General features: G+C 45.3%; 1 protein-coding gene across 3 annotated transcripts in view; it reads right to left on the reverse strand.

Moving 5' to 3' along the window:
* Gramd1b (GRAM domain containing 1B) overlaps positions 1-25,340 on the reverse strand; it is a 168,300-nt gene that overhangs the window by 79,784 nt on the left and 63,176 nt on the right. The window contains exon 3 of one of the 3 annotated variants that reach the window (XR_012445586.1): positions 131-247. The exons of the other annotated variants lie outside the window; for them this stretch is intronic. The gene's annotated coding sequence lies outside the window, so the exon portion shown is untranslated. The remainder of the gene's footprint in view (positions 1-130; positions 248-25,340) is intronic. 3 annotated transcript variants of the gene reach the window in all.

Below are 25,340 nucleotides of genomic sequence, written 5' to 3' on the forward strand. Positions count from 1 at the left end.
AGTAGAAGCCTTTCGTAAACGAACTCAGAGGAGTAAAAGAAAAATCTTTTGTATATATCAGAACTAAAAGATGCAAACTAAATGCATAAAATGGAGGAGGAAAATAAAGTGCAATAGCAAAGCAAATCACCTTCCAAAGCTGAATGATGACTTCCCAAAATTTGCATCCAGAGGTTTGTCAAATTAAGCTCCAAAAAACAAAAGAGTTTTGCATGCCATGTCTTCATCCCCCGGATGTATGACCATTCTGAAGGATAAAAAAGTTGAGGTCAGAGCAGTGAAGCTATTATGAAACAAAGAGGCTCCAAGTCTCAGGAGAAAGGGCCCCAAGACAGATCTGAACTGAAAAAGCAATCTATCTGCACAACTTTAGAGGCATCTGAATCCCTCCAGTGGAATTTTCCTGTAAGATCTTACCTAAAAGAGGGGTCCAGTTCTCCCCCACCCCAGTAGACACCCATCTAAGGCAAGGACCAGTTCTTACCCATCTTTTTATTCCTACCACGTAGCCCAGTGGGTGCTCAAGAAATGTTGGTTGAGTAAATCAATGAATAACTGAATTAAAGAAAAGCTAGAATACAGGAGGAACTTGGGAAGAATATTAAAGATCTCCCACTCCAAGGATCCTTAACCTGAAGTTTGAGAGAGTCGAAAAAAGATCAACTGTTTCTCTAACCTTGTTTATCATTTTAGAGAGGAGGCCATGGGTGCATTGCCAAGGTCACACTCCTCTGGATGGGAAGAACAAGTTCCAGCCTCCAGAGATGTGGTCAAGTGACCATGCCCTTGTGGGACAGGAGATGGAAGTGTTCCAGAGATGAGACCAAAGCACAGGATTTGGGAGACTGTTCACTTGAAAGGAAGGATAAATCAGATAGAGTGACCTTGTGTCCTAAGAAGGCTACTTCAGGAAAGATAATGATCAAAGTTCTCTGGGTTCATCTTCAGCAGGGGAAACAATGGTAAACTTTAGTGGGCAGAAGGCAAGAACTGTGACCATGCTTTCTTTGTACTATTGCAAACATTCTGATAGCAGTGAACATTTATAAGGTGGTTGCAACATGCCTGGGCCTTCCTATTCCATTAGCATAAATTGTCTCATCTCTAAAGACAAGTTTGATGACTGGCCCCATCTCATAGATGAGCAAACCAAGGCTTGGGGAAAGTAAGAAACTTGCCCATAGCCATACAACTAGTGAGAGAAAGAAAGAACTAACTGCATCTGTCCCATGGGTCTACTGCACAAGTGAGGGGAGGGAGCCCACTTTATGAGGTTGCCACTTTTGACCACACAACAAAATGCAGGCTGTCCTTCCCCCACCTCTCCTAGATGGGAAGGTGTCAAGCTCAGACTCCAGGGTTCAGCACAGAGTTTCCAAAGATTTGCATTCTCTGGGGTCTTGTTTACCTGGCTTTTGAATTGTCATCAATCTTAAAACAGAATAGCTTCACAAGTAAGAACAATATTTTAGGGCTTAACTGGATGGTGAAGAAGAGATGGCTACTTAATTCTTATTCTCTAGATTGTATGGATATGTTATGTACATTTTTTTGTATGGGAGAAACATTTTTCAGAATTTTTTTGTATGGGTGAAAATGTTCAGAAAAAATTTTCAAATAGTTCTTGATTCAGTCCTGAAGGAACAGCCAGCCACCAGGTCAGGTATGAATAGGGGCCTGGCTTCCTGTGGGCACTGCAGAAGCTATTTTCACTCCATCTTCTGAGAAAGAGAACACCCAAAGGAGAGCCCTACCCCCCAGCAACCTCCTCTGAATCATCACATTTTAATTTCCAGACTTCTTTCAGATCCACACTGTGTGTGGCTCACTCCAGTGGCAACACGGAAGGCCAACAGCACACACTCTAGAGGTCAGCATCTTCAAGTTCTGCCATTGACCACATGGCCTAGAGACCAATACATAAACCTCTTTGAGATTCTGGTTTGTTACCTATGAAATGGGAATAAATGATAAATCACCTTTTCAGTTTGGGTTACAAAAGGCTTGGAAGGAAGAAAGAGAAGGAAGCTAAAAGAGTTATTGTTCCCTCCCCTTTTCTGTGATCCAGGGATTGAACAGGGCCTCACGATGCTCTATCAATGAGCCACACCCCTTCCCCTCCCTATTATTGTCCTTTCTGAAGCTCATCTTAACAGATGCATCCAGGATAAGCACATCCAGTTCTTGCCTCAAGCATCATGCCCACTGAGCTGGCAAATGCATTTCAGTGCTCTCTGGTCACCCTGGGCCTGCTGGGTATAGCAGGCCTGTGGGCCCCGGCCTCACTTCTGAGCTGTCTGTACATGAGCCCTGCCTTGACACTTCAAATTCTACCTCCACCTCCCCATGCACCCTCTGTTCTGACCAGACTGCTCAGCTAACCCACTTCCATAAGGTCCTCGTTCTGGTTTCTGTGGCCCAGATCTTGCTTTTTCCCTGCCTCAGAGGCCTGTGGTCTCTTTGGAAATGTCAGTGGCCTCCAGTTTTCAAGAATCAACCCACGCTACCTTCTCCATTTGCCAAATTCTTAATTTCTTTGCACCAATATTACTTCTTCTCTGTTCTTGCACATCTTTGGCAACTGTAATTCATATCATCAAATGCTATCTCCATAAATGAACCCAGATTATGTCTCAAAATTTCTTGGGTATTAACCTTTTCTTTTCTCACACCTATCTTCCAATTGCTTTGCAACTTTGGTAGTGAAGAACATGGATTCTGTAGTCAGACTGCCGGCTTGAACATTTTAGAGCTGGGCAGATAACATAGTCTCTCTGTGCTTTAATTTATTCACCCAGGAACTAATAATAGTGCTGTTTTCTGAGCTTATATGTAGTAACATTTGAAACACACCTTTCATATGGGAAGTTTCTATATAAGCATTAGTCATTATTATTAATATCCTTACCATCATTACTATTACTATTCCAGCCTAGAATAAGTCTGTTAGCTAAAAAGAATCCAGTAAAATCATACTACTTGTTGCACTAGAGAACTAGCTCTATTTGTCTAAACCAGGAAGCATCAAACTTTGTGTACTGAGCAGGATAATAAATGTTTTAGGGTTTGTAGCACATTCGTCTCTGTCACAACTGCTTCTCTCTGTGTTGTAGTGTATGAGCAGCCATAAACACTACATAAATCCCAATAAAAATCATTTTCTCATGTCATATTAGCATTCTCTTGATTTTCACCATTTAAAGTCAACTATTCTTGATTTGCAAGCTGTAGCAAATAGGCAGCAAGCTCAACTTGGCCCATTGACTACAGTGTGCCAACCCCTTGTCCAAGGTTGCACAAGGTTTTCTATACTATCTCGAGGTAAGGCTTTTATTCTAAGGCATTCTACCCCTTAAGCCACACCTCCATATTGTCCATTCATCTTAACAAGTCATTTAAGGAACACATGTCCAGTCTTGCAGACAATTGCGCTAGGTCAGAGGTATTCTTCGTGTTATCAGTTTCATTCACTGCAAACTCTAATCATCTCCTCCAGCAATGGACTTGAGGGCAGTACGTCTCATGCTGGCATGGAGCAGAGGTTTCAAGCTGGCAGCACTGAAGTACCTGTGGCGCCAGTAATCCGATTCTTTTTCTTAAATAATGATGGTGACAATATCAACGAAGGGCAGAAAATAATGTTGATTACTGTTTATTGAAGCCAGGTGTGGCTTATCAAGGTAGCAATATTGGTGACAGATGGGAAGGGTCTATCCCTTTAATAAATCTATAGCATCAGAAGATTCGGTCATTGCCCAGAGCTACCCTGCTCACTCAAGGGACTTAAATCTTGGATGACCAGCATTCAGTGCTCTGAACTATGGGGTAATTCCAGCTCCTTTCCACCAGATAATAAGCCTCACACTAGTCACAGGAGGTGTGCCTGCTGTGCGATGTGTGTAAATTAATATTTAATATTTTCAAATGAGAATTTATTTTCAGAATCCCCTGCTGGCTAAAGAAGGGCAGTGGCAGGTTGTGTCACATGCTGACTGCTCCATCAGGACTGTGTGGTCTTTTTCTAAGCCATTAGTAAAAGGGAAGCTGAGAGACTAACTAATCTGCCCAGCGCTGTCATTTAATCCCACTTTCAAAACCACCACCACCCAAGGCAAATAGAAGTCACCTACCAAGGCCACACAGCAGGCCAAAAGTAGTTACAAGATCCTGATTCAGGTTGACTCTCAAGCTAATGAGGGACCCCCAACCTTCACTGCCACCCACCTTCTGGTAAACCATTCAGGGGGCTGGGAGGCCTGACTTTTCAGGAAGTACACAGAGGCTGCCTCCAGAACAAACTTCTTCACAGGAAGTACCTCGAAGGATAGATGTGTGGTCTAGACAAGCTCTGGGGAAGGAACAGAGCTCCATTCATTAACAGATTTGAAGGGAAAGAGAACAATGGACAATCAACCTTTGGTATCAATAAAATACGGCTGACCAATAATGGCCATGAAATATGAAGGGGTGTAAAAGTCAGCCACTTGGCTCTCCCAAGCACCTAGGAATAAGGCTAGAGAATAAGTTCTCTTACAAGGCCCACTCTTCCCAAGTCAGCAGTGTGAAAGCAATCTGAGTGAGAAACTCAGAATCCCACCTCTGGGGACTGAAATCTCGCCAGAAAAATGCTTCACCTGCTATGTGCCAAGAACTCCACTTCCTTTTTTTTTTTTTTTAATTGTTTATTCACTTATTCATACCTAAGTGAATAAACAATGTGCATACATTGTTTGGGCCATCTCTCCCCACTGCCTCCCGCCCCTTCCCTCATCCCCCCCCACTTTGCTTCCAGGCAGAACCTGTTCTGTCCTCTTCTCCAAGTTTGTTGAAGAGAAAACATAAGCGGTAATAAGAAAGACATAGCATGTTTGCTAGCTTGAGATAAAGATACCTATACAGAGAGATTCTTAGCACTGCTTCCATGCACATTTATTACAACCCAAATTGGTTCATCTCTACCAGACCTCTTCACTACTTCCCCATCACCTTCCCATAGTGGCCTCTGTCAGTTTAAGATTACTTTATTTGCTCCTCTACAGTGGGCACATCAAACACTTTTTTGGGTTTCCTACCTTTCCCTATTCCTCCTGTACGTGTTCTCCCCTTAGCGTGTGACCCATGTCCAGTAATATTACTGCATTTGTTTTAGGTCTAAAGTCTGCATATGGGAGAAAACATACGATTTTTGGCCTTCTGAGTCTGGCTAACTTCGCTTAACATGATGTTCTCCAGTTCCATCCGTTTACTTGCAAATGACAAAATTTCATTCTTCTTTGTGGCTGAGTAAAATTCCATTGAGAACTCTACTTTCTTGAATTTGTTAATATTTTCACAAAATCTACTTCTCCTACATACTGGCTTTCCTAAGGTCTGTGTCAGCCCCCAGGTTCTGTGGAAACTGTGCCACCAAGCCCAGCAGATGTGAGGACCAGGAATATGAGCAAAGAGAACCCAGACAGATGTCACACAGTCTGCTAGGGCCTGTGGGGGACAAAGCAATCTGGAGAGGAAGTAGCCTTACAAAATTGGACCTTAAGTGTTTGAGCTTCTGAAGCGCTACAGGAATTAGGGATATCTTTACATCACCACAAGAGAAGGGGCAGAAAAGCCTTGGCCACAGTCCCATCTCCTTGTTGGTGCCACTGCCTCTCAGCTTCCTCCATCACTGCCCTTGCTTGCCAAGTTACCAACAGATGGAATCACGGAAGTATCTTCTGAGACAGTCTAAAACTCCTCCCTGATGTGGGAGAGGTCAGATTAGGAGGAGATTTCTATCTCACGATCTCATGAAAAAAGCCATTTCTCAACATAAACATCTATTATGGTCATTTTCATTCAAAAGCATCCCTGTGATAAACTCCTAATTCCATGAGGTTTGGTATTAGCGGTATGCAAAGTACAGCCTTTACTTACCTAATCGTCTAAAATTCAAGCATCTTCATGTACTATTTACCTCAAGATAACCCCCAAGAACCTTCTCTGACACACCAGCTGAAATTAATTTCTAGAGGGTGTCTTGGTCATTGTACTTACTGACTGTGTGTGTGTGTGTGTGTAGGTTGGGGCCAGGGTCATAAATGTCCCACACTCCGAAAGCAAAGGGCTACAAATGATAAAAACTTGACTAACATTTCTAGAATGAAGGGATGAATGCATAGATGAATATACAGACCTTAAACATGCTCTCTGAGAAAGTATGTCTGACACAGACACACCTTCCTCTTGCTGTGGTGGTCCCCAACCAGAAAGAATGATGAAACAAAAAGAGTTCATGTCCTGGCTTTTTCTCAAACTAGTACCTCTGAGTTTGCATCCACTCTGTACCTCAGTTTCCCTAGCTCTAAAAAGAAGATGTCACTTTGTGAGGTTAAAGTAAGAATCAAATGAGATAACATGTATCCATATACACTAATCAAGTTGCCACTTATATTTAACCAAGATGCCTCTTTATGAGGTTATGGTAAGAACCAAATGAGGTAATAACACTTTAAAAAGTCCAAGCAAGCCACCCAGTGAATACAATGCCAAGAGTCAGAGATCAGAGAAGTGGCCAGTACAATGCAAGGCAAAGTGTACTACAAGAGTAGCTGACGGCAAGTGGATTGCTGGCAAAATTACCCTGCTGCAGAGTCAAAACCTGGTTCCTCTCTCTATCTCTATGCCCTTAAACAGGCCACTTAGCTTCTCTGTCTCAGTTTCCTCATCTGTAAAATGGGGATCTGAATCATAATGCTGTAAGCCCAGAGTCTGCATGCGCAAAATGCTTAATACAGTGCTTGACATGTAGAAGTTTCCATAAATGTCATTTGCCACAATTCTTTAACGATGAACAGTACCATCACTTTTTACATAGCAGTATCCCAAAAGTGTTTCTAGAAATGATTCAAACATTAGAAAGTTCATTAACCCCATCCTTTTCCATATGCAGATAGTGTTATTCAGAACAAGACAGTCAACGTGCTTGGTCATCTTGCTTTCACCCAATCTCTCTTAGGAGAGTGGGAAGGGCCCTGACATGGGATGTCAATGGAAGCCAGCCACATTTCAAACCAAAACTGTCCACAACTCAAATATAAGGGGGGCAAAATATCTGTACTTAATGAGACAGTGGATTACAAGATCTAATAGCATCTAAGCAGACATAAATGACAGAATTTTCTCCCATTTCTATTTGGCTGAAGAAGACAGGGTTAGCCAATTACAGGTCCCAGCTGAACACTAGTCTATTTGTTGAAATGCATCAAGAGATACTCAAGGCAGATTTCAAAGGCAAACATCTCTGCATGTCCCTGAGGGACCACCCTGGGCTGAGGCAAGAAGCTTCTGTGTTAAAAGTGATGTCTCATCTGAATGACAGCCAGGCTAGCCCTCTGTACCAGGCTGGGTGTGCCGACAGCAGGGAAGGATGCAGAGTGATTTATGATGAAGAGCCCAGGTCTCTGCTTTCCCAGCACCACCTGACTTTCCTCGGAGGCCTCAGGTTGGCTCTACTGAGGGATAAAGGTGCAGCTCTGGCTACTGATGTGGCATGGAATTTCCAGTGACCACAGACCCTGCTAAAAACTTGCAACCCACCAGGAACAGGCAGGGTACCTGACCCCATGAAAGCAAGGGCAGGGATGGCCAGCTGTATCACCTTCACCTCCCTTTTTCAAACTCAAAGGAGAGCCTTAGGATCATGACCGGACACATGCAGGAATGAGCCCAAAGGCTGAGAACAGGAAGCTCCAGGCTGCACAGTTACTGGTTGTCATCATTTCTCAGGGCTTCACAGTGCTTAAGAGTTAATCTTGCAGGATCCCAGCTCCTACCTTTGCCTCCTCAAATCTTACCTTTTCAAGACCCACCAAAGGACTCTTGCTTCAGCAGAACTGGACTGGATCTGTTGGGATTTAATCTAGAGTAGGGTCTCTGGAAAGCTAGATGTGGTCTGAGCCAAGCCAGGACTCCATGCTTTAAACTGTTTGATACCCACCCGATTCAAAATCAATCTGTCACCCAGAGAGATGCCTACCACAACCCCTGCTTGGACCGCCAGTCACAACGAAGGCACGCCGCACCCCTGCAGGGAGCTCTCCCAAGCTCATTCTCCACCTCCCACCTCCACCCTGTTCAAGGGGAGAAGGCTCCCTGCCTCTTCTGCCCAGGGAGCCATTCTCCTAGGAAGAGGTCGCCTAGGTAAATTTGCACGTGCTGCCCTGCAGGGGTACCACATTCCTGGTAGAACAAAGTTTTCCAAGCAAAACCTGCAGTTTCTCAACCAGACAAAAAGCCAATTCACCCACCCATCTGGTCCTCAGTGGCTCAAAAGAAAAGAGGGAGCGCAGTAAGAGCTTTATTTTTAAAATGGAAGGTAAAAATAATCTGACGACGTCTGCAGCTAGAATACAATCATCCCCACACCCCAAGCCAGAAGTTCCTTTCATGCCTCAATATGAAACCCAGCAAGCCACATTTGCAAAACCCCAAGGCATGTGCTTGTACTGAGTGAGGGGGCAGAGGGGCGCCCCACTCTCCTTTGTAGATGGGGGTCCTAGAAGATGGAGCCTGGCCCCTCAGTACTATCTCCTCAGAGAGAAGTCCCCAGAGAGGTCCCAGCTGCCTGCAGGGCTCAGGATGCCCCAAGGACCCTTCATGAGAGCCCCACACCCCAGGGTGTCAGTCAAGGGGAAAAGAACACAATTGCACCCCAAGCCCAATGCACGTCCACAAAACACAGGAGCAGGATCTTCCTTTATAAAGTTCCTCCGTGTGCACCACTCCTTATGCCCCTCAAAGTTGGAGGCTCTTTTCAGCTGTAGTTAGATTCTCTCCACAGCCCCCAACTTCCACAAACCCCTTCTGCCCTTAGAGATGCTGAGAGGAAATACTGCAGCAGTGCAGAGCCTGGGTGAGCCAGACAGTACCCTAACTTTGTAGAGTGTGTTGTCCTCATCCTAACCCCTCCATGCTTGTCCTTTAAGACAGGCCTCTCTGAAGGAGACCTCTTAAAGATGCATGGGGTTGGACAAAGATAGAAGAGAAGGTACCTTATTCCTCTTCCACTTACCAGGAGAGCTTGAATCCTTTCATTAGTACAGTCACGATAATCCACTGACCGTGTCCTTAGCATCCCTGTTAGGGCTCCGGAGGTCCCAGGACATAGTGGAAAAAATGACGAAGTCCCAAAAGAACAGAATCCCATGTAATGTGACTTGAACACAGAAAGAGAAAGAGAGACAGAGAGAGAAAGAGAGCCCCGAATATGCTGCTGCTGCTGCTGCTATCCCCACATCCCCTCTGCTAGCTCAAAGCTGGGCTTAGAGGCAAAGGGCAGCTTCTGCAAATCCAACCCCAGGCTGGAGCTGCCACCCAAGCTGTTGCCACCACTGCCAGTTTCTGATGAGGATGGGTCAGGCTGGCAAGGCTGCACCGAGTGAGCCCTGGGCTAAGCAAGCCCTGGAGTTACAGTCCACAGGCAGGCTGGCCGCCACCCACCCACCCTCACCTCCTACCGGCCCTGAGCAGCCTTCGGGAGGGCAGCCAGGAGAGCCCCAGAGGAGGAGAGCACAAACCTAGCAGAACCTGCACCTCTCTCCCCCCAGGCGGCAGCTCCCGCAGCTCCATATAATCTCCTAATCAATGCAGTACCCAAGCAAAGCACTGCCAGTCACTTCCGCCCATTTAAAGACACAGCACATGTTTTGTCCCAGGATGGGACAGATCGCCAGGGAAGGGTGCTGTGAGGGGAATGTGGCGCCACGAAGGAAGAGGAAAGAGGTGGACATCTCTCAAAAGGGGCATTTCCACAAGCACCCCTCAAACATCCCACCCCGATGTGGGAAGGGAGCCTGGATGCCAGGTCCTAGTAAACCTCCAGAATCCTAAACTGAGCAGACGTAAGAGGTCCATGGTGAGAACCTAGGTGTCCCTCAGCAGCTGCAAAAGACCACCTTAACTAGAATCCTCACCCTGAACCCCAGTGAGGCAGGCAGGGTAGCCAGCGATGAGCTCTGAAGCAGTTCTCAGCACACAGAACACACAGTTCTTCTCCCTTGCTGGGTAAACTGCCCAGAGAACTGGGACGACCGGGGCGAGCAGTGAGCAGCCATTTCTGGTGGCAGCCTCTTGGTCACCTGGAGCTGGGAATCCTTTTAAGGTGGCCAACAGCCTGGTTTAGAATAAGGAACATTTTATCACCCATATGAGGACTCCAAAAAGATTTAGACTAGGCACAGCACCAAGTAAAGAACTCAGATTTTCAGAGCACAGGGAAAAATGGCTCCCCCTAAATAAAAACCTCCAGGCCAGGGTCCACGGTCTCTTGCACCAACTTCCCTGGGTGTGTGATTCCTGTTTGTCATACTCAACATTAGACTATCTGGGTCAGTAATTTGGATGGGTGAGAATGAACAAAGAGGAGATTAATTATGAAATAGCAACCTTCAACTGAACCAGAATAAGCTCTTCCCCTGAAACTGGCCCCAAAATAAGTCTTACACATCTCCCCTGGATTGTACGCACATCATCTATGCTTGACTTTCCAAAATGATACCCTTAAGAAATTAAGATTAAGAGTCATCGTGCTCAGAGCTGCTTATTGCCTGCCTCTCTCTTTGTACAAGGTAAGCTCTGTGAAGGCAGGGAGTGAGTATACATCTTGCTCGGGTCTATATCCTCCCTCACTGGGAGGACTTGCATCAGGGAAGGTATTATTAGCAAGTATTTAAGTGACTTTATTCAAAGTTCAGTAAAACAGCGCAGTCTCTCTCCAGTGTCCAGATGGTCGTAAGAAATGCTTTTTAGGGTACACTGTGCTTTGAGAGATGTGTAATCAACACAGTGCTGGGGTATGGAATTTCTCTCCATTAACAGCCAGACAACACTCAATGCCCTCAGGACTTCTGAACACACCTATGTTATGGTTTTAAAGTTCCTTGAGCCTGTACCCAGGCCAAACTTTCAGCACACTGGATGGGACACATCAGATTCCAGAAGTGCACAGAGCCATCTTTCATGCCCTAGAACATTCACTCAGTGGAAACCCCAGTGATGTGATCCAGCCCCTAAGCGAACATCACTAAGCGTACTCAAGAGATAGACATGGATTTTCTCATCCCAGCCCATCAACTTAAACACTGGATCTAAGCCTTCCAAGCATTACACTGTAAGCACATTATTGTAAATTTAAAATTCTTTGATTTCTACTCTTTAGCTGTGTTTTTTAAACACCACCAAAAATCCTTCTTTTGGAAACTACTAATCAGAGTATACTGAGGACTGGTGATGTCAGGCATGGTGCTAGGTGTTATATATGCACTATCTTTTTAATCCTGACATTCATGTGCATGGAGAGCCATCTTGGTTTTTTAGATGGCTCAAGCCTATAATCCTAGCTACTTTAGGAGGCTGAGTTCAGGAAGATTGTTGTTCCAGGCCAGTCAGGACAAAAAGCTCACGAGACCCCTTCTCAAACAATGTTGGGCCTGTGCACCTGTCATCTCAGCCTCGCTAGGAAGCACAAATAGGAGACTGCTGGCCAGGTTGTCCTAAGCATAAAAGCAAGACCCTATCTCAAAAATAACCAACACAAAAAGGGCTGATGGAGCAACTCAAGTGGTAGTGCACTGCCTAGTAAATACAAGACCCCAGTACAGCGCCCCCCACCCCCCACCAAAAAAAACACCTTAAATGATGACAGAAAGCAGTGAATTAGTCTGGGCTTTTCAGGACTGCAGAGCACAGAGAGGTAATTCTAAAAGCCCAGGAGTGGTGAGAGGTTTAAAAGGAACCATGGTCAAAGAGTGGGCCCTAGTGGGCTCCCTGTCACTGCAAGGATGAACCAATGCTAAACCATGACATTGAACTAAGGAAGAAAAACAATCTCCCTGATAAACCACAGCCACAAACTGGTCCTCGCATCATGGTAGCTGCTTGGAGGAGTTTTCTCAATGGCTCACAAAAACCCATACCCACAAAAGAAAAGAATGATAAATTTAATCTCATAAACAGAAGAGAAAAAATGCTAGGCTTTTCTGGGAGAAAATAATCTGAGGCACATATGGAGAAAGGAACTGTTCACAGAATGTATTAGAAATTCCTACAACCCACGAGCAAAAGAGACATTAGGAAAAGAGACAAAAGATTTGAGTAAGTATTTTCAGAAGGGGAAGTAATCAATCAGCATGAAGAGGTACTCATCTTCATTAGGACTCTGTGGGCGGATGCAAACTTGAATGCCAGTAAGATGTCATTTCAGACCCATCTGATTGGCAAAAATCTTAAAGTCAAACAATATCAAGTGTGGGTAAAGAGCTGGTAGAAGTGTACAATGGTTCAGGTACAAGGTTATGGAGGAGAGTTGAGCAAATACATCCCTTGACACTGTGAGCCATTCCACTTCACTGATGGAGGCAACTCACATTAGGACACATACATGGGAAACACTATATGGCATTTTATGTAAAAACAAAACAAAAACCTGCAGATAAAATAAAGGTGTGTCAACAGAAAGGACAAATACCTTGTGGTATTTTCTTCAAGTGGTATAGTATGTGGCACTGAAAATTTATACAATGGTGTCATCTTCACCAGAATGGATGAATCTCAGAAACACAATGTTGAACAAAGAAAGGGAGTCAATGAAGACTGCATAAAATGTGCTTCCAGTGGGGGTGGGGATGGGAATATGCTTCCGTGAATGTAGAAAGAACAAATAAAACCAATGCTTTCATATCGATAAAACTAAAGAGGGAATAACAAACTATTTCAGAAAGGTGGTCAACAGAATGGGGTTAGCAAGACAAGCAGGAGGTGCAGTGTTTAATGCTTTCTCTTTATATTTTACACATATTTTATATCTTTTACTTTTTTTCAAATCAGTACATGACAATCAGCGAAGTGTCTGCCTGTTAATATTTGTATATTTTATATCTTACAAATATTTTGCATCTGCTCAATATTTGATGAAAACAATTTTAGCACAACAGTAATAAACAACCGAGCACCAGTCCTCTCCTTTGGGCTTTTATGAACAGACTTCATAAACAGGGTAGGTAGAGCTGACCATGACAATATTTAATATGACATGCATTTTCAAAAATCTATGTTTTTGGAAATAGCTCATGGATACCAATTTGATTAATACGAAATTGGGTTGTATTACTCTAATCCTCTTGTTACGATAGTTTCTTCCCCACTTTCCTGGGTTTGGAAAGATTGGGCAAAGTATCTTTTTTATTTCAACTGATTTGACTTTTTATTGGTCTCCTAGGAGCCTTAAGGTCTCACCCACCTTGATGCTGCTGGTTCCCTAATCCAACAAAAGCAATGATTAGTGTTGCTTGTCCCATTCATAAATAGGGAACAGAATGGTGAAAGGGGTCACCCTTCAACCAGAGCAAGCTGCTGGTGATGACCTCGAGCCACCAAGACCCTTGGCCAAGGCAAAACTGTGTTCCCAAAAGTCAGGTCCAAACTAAGGCTTTAGGCAACTAGAGGCCGAACCCAAGAGAGAATTGAGCCCTTTGGCTCCCACCTTCCCATCTGTACCAACAAAAGCTACAGCCTCCCTGTGACCTTGACAAGTCACTCCAAGCCTCTGGCTCCCTATCTGGAGCAGAAAATGGCCAGCATGATCCCGAGGCCCTCCTTGTATCTGAAGTTCTAGGACTTGGCCAGTCTGCCCCCGCCCCTTCTCCGGAGGCCAGCAGAGCTGCAGTAGCCGGGCCTTGCTGCATGCCTCAAGTTGCTGCAAAACTGGGGCAGAGCGAGCAAGTGGTGCTGCAGTCACACGCTGGGGAATCACAGCTCCAAGCTCAGGCAGGAGAGTCATCAGGCGCTGAGAGTGTTATATTTAAGGAGCATTTTGGAGGTCAGGAAGCAAGCAAGAGAGGAGCAGTGGGGGAGGGCACGGACTCCCCAATGCTCCATTTCAACCACAAGTCTCCTCAACAGCCTCTAGCCAGAATCCTCTTCAAAACTCCAAACTGTGGTCAAGAGAGGCTGTGTGAGGGGCCGGCAGAAAGCCAGGACTGCACCGATCAGGTGCTCCACAACTCTTCCTGTCCCCTCCTTTCCTCTCTCCTCCCTCCCTCAGCCCTCTTTGCTCTCCCACCCTCTGCCACTATTAGTCACTGGCTCTGGTGTGACAGTGTGGGCTGCAGGCATTGGCCTTGCCTTCTGGTCTGTTCATCTGTGTCAGTTCCCAGCTTGGAGCCTTCTGAGCAGCTCCTCCCCACCTTTCCCTGGTACCCTGAAGCACCATCCTGCCTTCCAGCCCCACTGTCCCAGTCAACAGTGGTATGCAGGAGGCTGCTAGAGGCTGCTAGGCTTGTGGGCAGAGCAGGAAGGGTTGTTTGTTTCAATAGTGCTTCCTCTGCCTCTGTGACCCCAGGGATTCACTTAGGGCCCTAGCGTTCAAAAAAAAAGACAGAATGACTTCCTCCCTCCCAGCCTTTTTGCCTCTCCTTCACAATCTGTTAACCCAGAATGTTCCTTCAAGCCAACAACAGAATGAGCAAAGCTGAAACCAAACTCTCATCAGCTCCATTGCCCCTAGGAACAGGAAGACAGACTGCTGATGCTGGGGACTTCCAAGGATGCATGTCACATGACTCCAGAATGGAAAGTATAGGTACATGAATGAATGACATCTCGTGATCTCCACAGTTACCCAGCAAGGTGTTAAAACACACTTAACGGAGGAGGAAACCAAGACTGGAGGATATCTAGTTTTCCTCCTAACACCACCAGTCATCACTAGCCAGGTGGTACAGCCAGTCCTTTGTATTCACAGGCTCTGTATACATGGATTCAATCAAGCTCAGATGAGAAATACTGCGGGGAGGGGTGCTTCTGTACTGAACATGCAAACCTTTTCTCTGTCATTATTCCCTAAACATACAGTACAACAGCTATTTACATAGCACCTACTTTGTATTGCATACTATAAATAACTTAGTTGATAAATATGCATATGTAGGTTATATGTAAATACACCACTTTATACCGGGGTTGAACATTGGTGGACTGGGATATCTGCAGAGCATCCTGGACCAATTCCCCCATGCATACTGAGGGACTTTGTAGTTGGTAAATGCAGGAAAAGTGAAAGGATAAAAGCACATACTAGGATCACAAGATCCTTCACCCCCCCCCACTGCCCCTAACCAAGCCATGCATGGTAATTATCTCCCAGGCTCATCTCTGGGGTAGAACCCAGCAAAAGTTCTCTCTCTCCCCATTTGAACAGCTCTTGACATTCCTCTTCCACCAAGGAGACTTCTGACTTTACAGGTTCCTTTGGACTCTCCCTCTGAATTACCCCTTTCCCTTCCCTCCCCCAAACCACACCTACCTCAACACCTGCCTGTCTGCCTCGGGGTTTACTTGTCTGTATGTCTTGTTCATCAGTTCATCAGTGACTTGGAGAAGGCAAGTCTGCCTAACTCCACTCAGCTTTCTAACTACATGCATAGCAAAAGAAAATGTCTCCCCAGCCAAATGGAGGACTGGCAGTTCTCTCCTTCTGGCTTGTTCTCAGGAGAAACTTAGGGTGAGCAAAGGTGTTGGGGACCCAGGCAGGGTGCTCCTAAACTCGGGTCCCCCACAAGGAGGGAGCACCCACACACCCACAGGCAGCTACTTCCTGCTCTCCTTCCACCAAGTGGGGATTTCTCATTTTCAACTAAGTTACCTATGAGTACTGGTGTGGGGGAAAAAATATGGATGAATTGAGTGTTACTCATTTTCACAGTAAAAGTCTCCTGGACAAGGACACAGCAAGAATCTACTGCTGGCAAAGAAGCTGCTTGCTCTGGAGGACAAATCTAGAAAAACCACATTCTGAGACCCTGGCCTGACCCCAGTCCCAGAGGTGTGTTGTGGTTTAGCACAGGGTTTCCAGAATTAGACTTGAGTTCAAATCCACACTTAACAGCTATGTGACCTTAAGCAAGTTATTCACTTCCTTAAGTCTCAGTTATTTCACCTATTAAAAAGGCATTGGCAACAACAAGTCACCAGGTTGTCAGGAGGCCATTGTCAATTACACATGATGTAACAGCAAGTAATTGCACAACACATTTTAACCACTGTGATCTCCAACCAGTGCCCACAAAACCACCACTGCACACAAGAACCACAGACTCCATGTCTATGTATCCTGGCTTTTTCTAACTTTGCCTATTTTGCTGATAATTTTTTTTTTTTTGCATCTTTTTTCTATGTGCAATACCAGGTCAGTCACCAATCGTTAGTATGCCTTATTCATGATTTTGGTCATGTGTTTAAAAAAAAAAAAATCAAAACAGGAGCTTATGGAGTGGTTCCAAGAGTAGAGCGCCTGCCTAGCAAGCATGAGGCCCAGAGTTCAAACACCAGTACTGCCAAAAAAAAAAAAAAAGTCAAATTTCAAAAACAAAACATTTAAATGCCTGTGAACAAGACATGGACATTAAATAATTAAAAAACAAAGTATAGAGCAATAATTCCTGAAGACAGGCAAAGAGAGGTATATCTAATCAGGACATGTTGCTTTTGTCTTTCCAAATGAACATAAGTTTGTAATCATTATGCTAATTTTTTATCAGCCGACAAGTAATGGTGAGTATTTTCAGATAACGTACACTAAGTCTGTGATAATTATTTCTTGATCACTCCGGTCTTAACGTGAAATCGTTAGCCAGAAAATGATTCCAGCATTTGTCATCATCCTTTATGGAGACAAGAACTTCCTATTTGCATGACAGGTGTCCAGAAACAGTGCCTGCATCGCTGCCAATAAGCACAGGTTTATTTGGACCGAGCAGACTGCATCTGATGAGCTGGGTTTTGAAAGTTTTCATTTTCTACCATCAGGCCATTTTCTCATCAGTGCCTTAAAGTGGGGAGGGGGGTGGGTGTTTAAAGGCCCATGACGTTCCCTTATCATCACACGGCCGCTCGTGAGTAAAACTCAGGTTTCCACTTCCATCTGTCTTGCGACCTGTTGTTAGTCAGTGAATGACCTTTGCCTACTAAACCACCAGCCACCTTGGATGGTCCCAAGACAGGCAAATGCTGGTATGAACCATGAGAAGTTTTTATATAGATCCAGGAAGAACTGGGAAAAATTAGGGTAATGTGGTCAGTTTCAAATGCTAAGTATATTTTATTTTCAATTTTTGATAGCATGTTCTTTTCAATTCTTTGTTAAAATATTCTTTAAGTGATGATGGTGGTAGTTTTAGATTTTAGTTTTGTTCAGTTGCCTTTTATAGGTTAAAATAATTATTTGGCAATTTTGTAGCAGTCTACTAATTTTTTTCAATTTCTCCATAAAATCCAGAAGTCCAAACTCCCCCAGGAAGAAGGCTTTCTCAATAGTAAGATCTCCCATTCCACTGTAGGAAAGGTAAATACCGGTATGAGGTTACCTGAAGAGCTTCATCAGGTAACATGCTTATGTCCATAAATGGCCATGTGTATCACAGGTCCTTAATCTAGTCCTGGAGGTTTTAACAATCCCTTGGAGATACACTGGTGACTCTCAAATGTGTATGGACATCTTTTACTGCTTCCGTAACTGCAGACAGATCTCCATGGTTCCTGAACACCTTCACTGAGTTTCTCACAACACTCAAAGGTAGCATGAGTAAATGAAACTCCTCACTGTCCATCTACCCCTCCTCTGCCTCTGATCTCCTATACCTATCTTATTAAACAGCAGCAGCAACTATCAAGCCACCCAGTCAAAACCCAGTCAGGTTCCCCTTCTCCCACTTTTAATTAGGTACTAAGTCATGTCAATCCCAGCCCCTGAAAAATGGCTAACAGTTTACCTATCAGTTTTTACCTGTCTTTCAATCTTCACCTTTTACCCTCTCTTACTTGTTCACTCAATAAATATTATTGAGCATCTTCATATGCCAAAAAAGGCTAGCTGGAACTTCCACTGAACTAAAACTAAAAGCATACAACTCTGGTACTTAGGAGTTTGTGGTCTAATACAGAAATCCAGACATGTAAAAAATAAAATGTCACAGAAAATTATAAGTCACCTATCATGGAGTCAAGGAGTACTTTCTCAAAAGCAGATCACATAACGAAACCCATTATTCTGCACAATTAAAATGCACTAACAAAAGAAAGAAAAGTTTGGGGCCAGATTGGGGTTTGAACTCAGGGCTTCATGCTTGCTAGGCAGATGCTCTACTACCACTTGAGCCACATCTCCAGCACAAAAAAAAAAAAAAAAAAAATTTAAAGCAGATCTGGTGATACCTGATCCCTGCAAATATACAATCTCAGCATGTACAAGACTCTCACAGTAGTTCAGTTCTGGGCGCTTCTATTTCTCATTTCATTATCTGCCTCATCTTCTACATGGATCCAAGCTCTAGTCATGCTAAAGTACTTGAAGGGGCTTGCATTCTGCCACATTCCTGCTACGCCCACCCCCTTTCCTAGCAGAAAGGAGTTGTCTTATGGACAACTTCCTACTCAGCATCTCTGGTGTGCCTGGCATCTCACCTAATCCATCTCATTGACTCCATAGTGTTGATGATAACCTCTTTTACACTGAGGAAACTGAGACCAGAAAAGGTCAAGGTAACTAACTCAAGTTCACAGAACCAGAAAGTATGTCCAACTCCAAATCCTAGCCAGATCGTCTCTCCTCTGGGGTCCACCTGATAAACTCTCACATTGCACACCACTTCCTAGACACAGCCGTTCAAAGTCTGCCCGGTCAAGTGATTCTGTTGTGCTTCTCTGGTGACTGGCACTATTCTCATAACCTTTATTATCTTGTGCTGCCATAATTTGTTTACCTGTTCATCTCCCTCAAGAACCCATGAGCACCTGCTCACAGTGTCATGTGCTGTCCAATTCTAGAGCCTCCATACCCAGCTCTCTGCTGGCATAAAATTGGTATTTAATAAACATTCGTTGAGTGATGATTTAATAAATGCTTCCAACCTCTTCTCAAGGTTAAGACAGAAACTGTCTGGACATAATTTATCATCCATGTATCTTAACAGTCAGATCAGGACAGCAGACGGTCCCAGTCTAAAAACATAACCTTCAAGGAAAATAAAAATAAAAAAAAGGGAGGGCAACTCTATGGAAATGCAATAGCAGAGCCTCAAAACTCCAGATTCCCAGAAATGAAGTCACACCTCCAAAGCAAACAGAATCTAATAGGGCTGTCACCAAGACTTGGCCACACCCCCATCCAAAGCTATTTCATTCTGGAGTAACTTAACCCAGTGCTTTGAGCCTAAGGGAAATCCTAGGAGCAATGTCACACAAATAAAATGGGAAAGGTTGAGGTGAGGGGCTGCATTTGCATATACTTAGACATTTAAAAATGATACCCAAATCATGTAAATGACCTACCAATGTATCTCACTCAGCCATTCCCTAGCCTTTTAGACATTCTCAGGAATTTGATAGTCAGCCACAACAAACATACCTGGGCTAAAGGCTGTGTGCCCGGGATACACAAACAGGTCCTTTGTGGAAGCATCTAGGATCAATTAAAGGCTCTTAGGCTTTGAGTTAACCACTTTCTGTGAAGTTGGTAGAAGCCATGAATACTTGCTCTAGAAAAATGCACAAGGATAGTATATAAAATTCTGCCTACAGGTAGAAGAGGCTCATGAACCCTCATCTAAAGCCTCTGGCCCTTGATGGTTCACAAGCCAAGATGAAAAAGGCCTGAACCAACTCATCCAAGGAGCTTGGACCAAAAGGTTAAAGAAGCAGCTGGTGGAGCAGCACCAGTTCCTGTAACTCTGTGGTCCAGGTCCTAAGGCACATGGATCAGGAATGATCCAGCACTGACATCTGACTCTACACCTGATATCTACAATGTGGACCGGGGATGGAAAGAAAGGTCTGAGGAAACAAAGCCACCTCTGCTTCTGCCTCCACATGCAAATGCAGACATAAACACAGCCCCCCAAACTAACCACAGAATCCCCATTGTCCCCAAGCCACACCCCACCCAAGAGACAGCCGGTTGACACACAGCTCCAGGAGCTGTTTCACTAGCAGGTTTGCAAGGCCCTGGCATCACACCCATCACAGGCAGCAGCATCCCAAACAGTGAACTGCTTTGCAGAACACTGGATCCAAACACAGTCACAATGCCTGCTCCCATGGCCACTGCTGCACACCACCAAGGGGGCACAGCACCTTGTGTGCACACAGGGCCCTGTGTGCAAAGTGGCTAATCAAATGTATGTGAAAGGGAAGCAAGAAAAGGGAGACAAAAGGTCCAAGGAGATCTGTTCTTGTTTAATTTGCTCTTCTTAGCTCCTTTCTTCAAATATGAAACAGATCTGAGATGCCTAAAACAGATCCATGTAATTTTTACCATTGTGAAGACTATGAGATAAAAGCCCAGAGAGGGTAAGTAACTTGCATCCAATCACACAGCATGTAGAAAGAAATGGAGAAATCACCCAGCACTGTGATTCCCAGAGACCTGTCCTGATTGCAATAACTCATTACTGTCTGCAGTGGTCCTGCACCTTGGGCCTCCTATCTCATGCTCTCTTCCATACACATCACAGGGTACCCAACCTGTTCCAGAAGTCTGAGCCTCGTCGAGTCTTCCATCTCTGAGAGAAAGGAGACCCTGCCATCTGACCAAAAAGCAAGGCCCCCAGAGAGGACCAAGACCTTCTGGAAGGACTACAGGTGTCCCCCTGAGCACAGGGGCTGGGCGAGGGCTGTACAGATTCAGCCTTCTTAGGTACCCCATCCACTCCCAATTGCTCAAGCTCCTTGCTTGGAAAAATACACAGAAAAACAAATTTCAAATTGCAAGCTGGACCCAGTAGAGATTTAAAAACTACTCAGGATCGCCCTCTAGCGTGCCCAGAGGGCTCACAACACAGCACCCAGGCACCATTCCCTGTAGGGGCCCAGACCCGCCTGCCATTGGGGCGCCAATGAGCTGGGGGAGGGGTCAGCACAGCACCTGCCAATCAGACACCAAATCACCAATCCCAAGGCCAACATCTGCTGCAAGAGAGGCTGCGTCTGCTTCTAAGACTGTCTAGCCTCACAAACCCCACCCAGCCCTTACAAAACAGGAGAGGGAATGAGAAGCACACAGAAGGTGAAAGGCAGTATCAGATGCACAAATGGGTTAAGAAAGCAAGCGCTGGATTGCAGGAAGAGGCAGAGGAAGAAGACAAATAAAGGAGAGGTGTGACTAAAAACAGAAAGGATGAAGATAATCAAAAAGCGTGGAAAAGCCAAAGAAAAAGGCAAACACTGCAGACACCCCCAGCACCCCTGTGTCCCCTGCATCCATCGGCTCAGACTTGTAGGCACACAAGGTGACCCATGTGCTCTGCTGGACCTAACACCTCCTCCTCTCTCCTGAGGCCATTTCCCTCCACGGACACAGCCCTGGATTCTCAGGAGTGGTGGACTGAGGGGAGGAGGGAAGAGAAAGTGAACCAAAGGCAGAAGTCGCCGAGCGAAGCCACTTACGCACAGTGCGGCCGGCAGCATTTCCATCCTACCTTTGCAGTCGCCATATCGGCCGGCTCCATGATCTTGACTTGGCCTAAGGAGCAGCGGCACCATCCAGAGAGAAAAGGAAGAGTCACAAACGTCCACCCAGAAAGGGCACACCACCCTCTAGAAGGCCTACTTACACTCTCCAAGAACCCCCAGGGGAAGAAAGCACCTGGAGGCCCCCAGCAAGGTGGAGGGCCTGCCTGTATCCCCAACGTTGTCCATTAGGCTGAGTCAGGGCATCTCCCCATAGCTGTGACTATGCAGGGGACCAGCATGCGTCTTCCCAGGCTCCCCCTGGTGGGGGAGAGGGCGCAGAGTGGAGGCCCTGCCCTTCCATCACTGCCATTTGGTACCCACAGGTCAGGATGAGGGGCGCATGTGGGCAGAGGCCACTGGCAGGCGCTGAGCCAGCGGTGGGGTAGCAGGGAGGGCAGGGGCTCAGGGTGGGGTGGGGGCAGGTGTGAGAACCTCAGGAAGGTGCAAGCACTCAGATGGAAGCAGGAGGAAGGTGCTGTGCAATGAGGTGCCAGAGCCACAAAGCAAGGCCGGCACAGCAAGGTGGAGAATGCAGAGGGAGAGGAATTCGCCCGGTGAAGCCACTCACCTTGCAATAACATTCAGACTGACTGAGGCCTACACAGGAGCCAGGAGCGGGCGGTTCACACCCCCCCACTCCACTCCCAGAGACTCACAGCCTCTGTCTCAAGGTACATGAGAACAGCCGGCAGCCAGGCTGAATCTGCAGAGGCCCTTGGCTCGGTCGAAGCAGCCTGATTGGAGGAGCAGGATGACTTCATCCAGCCCCATTCATCACTCTAGGTTTCCTGCCCAGCAGGGACAGGCCGCTCTGCTTGCAGCGACTACAGTTTCCTCTCCAGCCTCCTTTACACAGGCAGCCTGGGATAGGCAAGGGCAGCTGGGGAAGAGCCCCTCCTGGGAAGAGGGGAATGGGCTGCTCACACCACTAAATACAAGTATTCTACTGAAAACACGATGCAAATATTGAGTGTGAGCATTGCCAGCACCAGCACTGGTACTAGAGAGCAACACTCCTAAGAACTAGCAGGAAAGCAAGATGTGAGCTCTGATCTGCCTGCAAAAGCTAGAAGCTATTTCCCCCAGCCAGAGAGAATTGGCTGTGGAAAAACAGACCCATGTCCTCAAGCATCCCTCAGTCCTCCCTCCTGTTATTTTCTTCCTCTGTCTACCAGCGTCCTCAATGTGTTCATGTGGGCTGGCTGCAGGGCCATCAATTCCCTTATGCCATGGTTTCAGATCCACAGAGGCTATAAGTGAATGGGAACTTACCGGGACAGCTCCATTTTATAGATTAAATGCTGCCCACCACCCCCCCAAAAAAAAAAAAAAGCCAGAGTCAACACAAGGATGTCAGCCTCCTGGAACTCACTTCCACATAGGCTTTTATTTCAGAAGCGGTGTGATCATAAACAAAATGATGCCTCCCCGTTTCCCTCTCCCACTCCCTCTCCCACCAATCCAACCCCTAGACCACAGAAAAATCCAGCAAGGCAAGGGCTACAAATTACCGTATAAGATAATGAAAAATAAGGCATGGATTGTGTGATCACGCACCCATTCCCACTCTATCTTCCCTTACTCTTTCCTATCACCTCCCTTTGTTCAAGCCCAACTTCACAGTTATACCACAAGCTAAGGTAAGACCAACACAAAGAGGAAAGAGTTGTCTCAAAAGAATCATGATACCTTACGGCTGGAAGCGTGGCTCAAGTGGTAGGAGTTTGAGTCCCTGAGTGCAAACTCCAGTTCTGCCAAATAAATAAATAAACAAGTAAACGAGAGCCACAATAGCCCCAGGCACGACCCATGTAATCCTAGCTATGCAGGAGGCAGAGATCAGGAGGATCAGAGTTCAAAGCCAGCCTGGGTAGATAGTACACAGACCCTGTCTCAAAAATATCCAACACAAAAAAAAAAAAATACCCAACACAAAACAGGACTGGTAGAGTGGCTCAAGGGTAGCACATATGCCTAGTGAGTGTGAGGCCTTGAGTTCAAACCCCAGTACTGCCACAAAAAAAAAAAAAAAAAAAACAGAAAGAACCACAATGCCAACAATATTCCCAGATTATACAATAGACATAGGTCTGGCTTAAATGACCAGACCAATAGTATTGACAACTCTTCATTCTTTATAGGACTCCATCATGTCCTTAGATACCCTGTGAGGTACAGATTGTTTTCTCCATTCCAAAGATATTTAAGCTTAGATTCAGAGACTTGAAGTGACTCACCCAAGGTTGCCCAGTGAGCAGAGCAGAACTGGACTCAACCCCATATTCACTGAGTCCAAGCCTCTCTCCACTGAACCTCATGATCTCAAATTTCTCACCACTTCACTGTATCCCTCAGTCTGCTCCCATCTCCTGCTCCCCATTATCACAGACGCAGAAAATACCAAAGGTCAATTAATTTGTGATTTCGCATCTGCCTCTTTTTGGGAAGATCAAAAATTATGAGAAAATGTACTGTAAAGCAGTATTGAAAAAAATCTCAAGAATATACATAGGTTAGTGTATACATTTAGTGGAGTCTCCTGTATACAGTGAAAATTGCTTTTAGATGAAGAGAATTAACAATTTACTCATATTCACTATAGGCAGAAAAGTAGATCAAGATGCTTTACTGTTCAGACTAAAACTAAGTGGAAGGAGGGAAGAACATATATCTTGGTGCATGGAAGTAATTTTTCTCCAGCCATTAAACACAGAATACATCTTTTCTTCCATTCCCATTCTCATCCTATCCAAATAATACAGAAAGAGCGTGAAAGTTGGATATTCCTTATCTGAAATGTTTGGGACCAGAAGTGTTTCAGATTTAAAACTTTTTTAAGTTTGGAGATATTTGCATAGACTTTACCAGTTGAACCTCCTTAATCCACAAATCCAAAATACTCCAGAGTTTCACATTTGGGGGCATTTTGGGTTTCAGATTTCCCCCAATGGAAGATTTCAACTACTAGTAGAATTTAAGCCAATACATGTGGTTTTTTTTGGCAGTACAGGGTATGGAACCCAAGGTTTTGCACATGCCAGGTCCTCCACCTGCTGAGTCTAGGTCTTACAAAAACAAAAGCCAACAGTGGGTGGCTGTGCCACTCCACACATACCATTGTCTCTCCTCAGAAGCCTGTAAAGCTCCTTTGGCTATTACTGTGGCCTGCAGTCCTCTCTGTGTTCCGAGGCTGACAATCACATGTACAGATGGAGAGCAGAAGGCTAGTACCCATGAAGGAGGCTGTTCTGTCTTAACAAAACCACACAGAAGCCAGACCCTGTCTTCATGGGAGTCCACCCAGATTTTTCCAGTGACCAAAACCATTTACCTACTCAGTTCTTAAGGAACTATCACATAGCCAGGTCTGGTGGTGCACATCTGTAATCCCAGCTACTGGGGAAGCTGAGGCAGGAGAGTCTCAAGTTCAAGGCCAGCCAGGGCCATTTGATAAACCCTGTGTCAAAATAAAATTTAAAAAACAAGCTGGGGGCGTGGCTCAGGTGGTAGCACACCTGCCTAGCAAGCATGGGGCCCTAAGTTCAACTCTCAGTATTGCTTCCCCACAACAAAGAAAAAGGGTTGGGGATGTAGCTCATTGACAGAGCACATGCATGGAGGTCCTGGGCTCAACTCCCAACACCCCAGCACCACAAGTAAAACAAACAAACAAACAAAAAACCTGTCACTAGTCCAGTTCCATGTATTTTGCAAAGCAACTCATGTCTTAGATCCAAAGTAGCAGGAAGTGCTGTTTGGTGTAGACAACTTAAAAGGCAAGGCAGGATGGAAGGGGGAGATAA

Source organism: Castor canadensis, chromosome 2 (assembly GCF_047511655.1).
Source record: "Castor canadensis chromosome 2, mCasCan1.hap1v2, whole genome shotgun sequence".
Lineage (NCBI taxonomy): Eukaryota > Metazoa > Chordata > Mammalia > Rodentia > Castoridae > Castor > Castor canadensis.